The following is a 3,523-nucleotide window of genomic DNA, read 5'->3' as shown; positions in this document are numbered from 1 at the left end:
AATAATAATATTAATGGTAATAATAGTTATTATATATAACAGTTATATATTACATAACATGCTGGCTCTGAATTGAACATATTCTCTAATTTGATTTTTGTATATTTAAAAATAAACACATATATTTCTTTCTTTTTTTTTTTTTTTTAAGAGATGGAGGAGTCTCACTATGTTGCCCAAGCTGGTCTCAAACGCCCCTGGCCTAAGTGAGCCTTCCACCTCAGCCTCCCAAGTAGCTGCCGCCATGTAATCTCAAATTTAAGTTTTAAACAAACCCTAGATATTATTATAATCTTAAAGTAGGCTGCTTCTAAAATAGCTCCGACTGATCCTCTTGCTGGTCTTTACATCCTTGTGTAATCTCCTTGAGTGTGGGCTGGACGTAATGACTTACTACTAACTCACAGGATGTGGCAACAGTGATGGGATGTCACATCTGTGATTGGATTACAAAAGACTGTGCCTTCTGTTTTGCTATTACTCTCTCTGGTGAGCCCTCTCTGTTACTCTTGCTTGCTTGCACTGATGAAGTAAGCTGCCATGTTGTGAGATGCTCTACGAAGAGGTCATTGAGGCAGGGCACCAAGGAAGGCTTTTGGCCAACAGCTCCTGGGGAACCAAGGCTTTAGGAAGTGAGTCCTGCCAACAATAACCAGGTGAGTGAGGTAGGAAGCAGATCTGTTCCAGGTGAGCTTGAGATGACTGTGGTCTTATAAGAGACCCAAAGCCAGAGGGTTGACCCACAGAAACTGAGATGATAAATGTTGTTTTAAGCTACTGAGTTTTGGGTAATTTGTTATGCAAGACAAGATAGCTAATACATATCTCATTTTATAGATGAAGAAAACGAAGCTTTAGGGTGATGAATCAATGTTCTCCAAATTACACAGTCGGTAAATGGCAGAGCCAAAGCTTTTGGAACATATTACGTTCTAGGTTCTAGGTTCTGAGTTTAAGTCTGCTTTCTGATGAGGTTCCAAGTGATTGGGACACTGCAGTTCTAGAAGAATTCTATTCTCTGAAATCCTTGGAGTGTAGCCATGTTTCCAGGAAACTCTTTGTGTGCATGTAAAACAGAGATGGACAAAAGTTTAAATGGTGTTAAGTGCTTTCAGTGGGTCCACTCCCTGCTGCAGAAGAATGGTTGATCCACCCATAGATCTGGTGATAGTAACCAGGAGCTCCAGTCAATAGCACAATGGCAGAACTGAGAGCTACAGTCCATCCATTTTTACAAGCACTCAAGCCATCTTACCCACAATATGTAAAGCAGGTGGAAGGGGGCATACACTTTTCTTGAGGATGAAAATGAATGCATTTAGTAATGAAAAGGCATAGCGTGGTATTTAAAAATTACACGAGCTCTGGAATCAGATAACAAATGGTTCTGCCCGAGAGACCAGAACACCTCCTTTCACTGATTTTTTTTTCTTCCCATCCCTGAAACAGAGCCTTGAACTTTGAAACCACAGTGCCTTGTTCCAGCGTGGAAAGCAGCGCAGCACTTCCCTGTGGTGAAAGCACCCCAGCTTGAAAGGGTAAAAACACCTTCTCCCAGATAGTCTCCCTTTGTTTAGCCAGTGCTTTTTGCCAGTGGTCACCTTAAGGAAATCAAACGGAGGTATGCTCCTTGGTTGGCTGCATGAATCCGTCCTTCCTTGTCAGCTTTGCCCAGAGCAGCAGGCTTTGAGCTCTGGGAGGATTTCCAGGTGGCAGCAGAACAACGGTCCCATAGGCTGGAGCCTGGCATGCTTTCCCTTTTAACCAGTGGCAGAGTCTGCATTTTGCTGGTATAATTATGCAACCTGGTGTAAAGTCCACATGGGTGGCAGTAGGAGGTAGGCGAGGCAGGACGGTAAGCTGGCTCAGCACTCTGATTGGGCTTCTTGACTGTTTTTCTAGCTTTTCTTACCCTTTTCTCTCCTGCCCCCTCATCTCCTCCTCTTCCCTCCTTTTCCCTCCCTTTCTCTCTAATCCCTTCATCTTTGTCAGCCTCCACCCTCAGGGATCCCTAACTCAGGAAACTACGTCTTATCAAATATTTTGGCTTGCCTCCAACTGCTAGTGGCAGGCAGCTCTGGCCCTTGTCTGCTGTCTGAGTGATTTTCTTCTCCACCGGTTGTTTATTTCTCTAATCTAGTTGGAATTGGAATCGTGCGTAGAATCCAAAGGAAAAAAATCCAAAAGTAAAAAATGGATCCTTTCTCTAGTGAGACTGCCCCTGTGGGCTAAAATAGAAATGGAAGGAGACTTGGATTCTTCTTCCTTGAAAAGTGACATTATGAAAGAGCAGGAGAAACAGCATTAGTATACAGGAAAGCCCAAGGCACACTATATCACTCCTCAGATATTGGACATCTCTCTGAGTCCTCTGTTTTCTGCTTAATTGGGATTTATAAACGCTATTTTTGCCCCGAGGGTACCTGCCATTTTGGTCGTGCCCAAGTGGCTCTGAACAGATACCATCTGCAGGACCTCCACAGCCAGCCATGCAACATGAAGCTGCAGACTCCCAGACTCCAGTGTTCTTGCTTTCTGAGAGGGAGCCCTGAGAATGGTGGAGAAGCACAAAACACAGGAAAGAAAAGAGAAAAGCTGGATGGAGTAATTACATGATAGGGTTACCTTGTGCACGTGAAAGCAAAATGTAGGATACAAGCAATAACCCCTCCGGTATTGCACAGTCTTTGATAACACAATAGCCTTCTGTTATTTCAAGGCATGTTCCTTAAAACCTTCCTTAAGGTTTTCCCACTTCTTACTGGGTTGTAATGTATTTATTTTATATGTCCTTTCTTAACTGATATTCACAAAGAACAGGAATGATAGATGTGTGTGTATGAGCAAAAGCGTTTATGCATGCTTTTTTTCTTTTTTCTTTTTTTTAGCGTATGAAATAGCGGCTGACTTTTGTGACAATTTTCCACCTAGTTTTGTGATAGTAATTTTGCTGCGTTCCTAAACTTAGATGGCAAGTCCACTTAACAAGGCTGGCCTAATTCTATGTTCTCTACGGCACCTAGTCACTATGGCTGTGCAAGAGCCATTATTACCCAAAGTACCATAATAAGGGTCATGCCCTGCTATGACGTTATTGTTTCCTATCTGTCAGGACATTAATTGTCTTCTAACTTGCTCTAAAATTGGTAGCACGGCACACTGCCAAGACTAGAGAGAAGCAAGCTGCTGGTGATACATTAAAAGGCTGTGTAAAAGGACATACTGGTATTTGCTTTTTCTTGGGGCATCTTCACATTTGCATTACTTCATATGTTATGGGATGTTAGCTCAGGCTTGCCTTATGTCTTGGCGTCTTTCTTATCATGGTCAATGTCTGATCTTTCCTTCAATTGAATGATTCAGACATCTCTAAGTTATTTTGGCTTTTCCACTTTCCTTTCACAGGCTTTTTGTGAGTCACTGAATTGAATGGGAGGTTATTTCTAAATTGGAAGGTGAGGAAGAGAGGAGGGGGAGGAAAGTTCCGGAAAATAACTAGGAAAAGGCACTTTATTGTTATGTA

General features: G+C 42.4%; 1 long non-coding RNA gene across 1 annotated transcript; it reads left to right on the top strand.

The window, feature by feature from the left end:
- Nucleotides 1-459: 459 nt before the first annotated feature.
- On the top strand, nucleotides 460-3,218 carry LOC114679597 (uncharacterized). Its single transcript, XR_003731635.2, has 2 exons — nucleotides 460-656; nucleotides 1,450-3,218. It is a non-coding gene; the product is annotated as an uncharacterized LOC114679597 (long non-coding RNA).
- Nucleotides 3,219-3,523: the final 305 nt, after the last annotated feature.

This window comes from Macaca mulatta, chromosome 7, assembly GCF_049350105.2.
Source record: "Macaca mulatta isolate MMU2019108-1 chromosome 7, T2T-MMU8v2.0, whole genome shotgun sequence".
Lineage (NCBI taxonomy): Eukaryota > Metazoa > Chordata > Mammalia > Primates > Cercopithecidae > Macaca > Macaca mulatta.
Note: the sequence above shows the minus strand (reverse complement) of the source record. Positions and strands in the feature narration are given on the sequence as shown.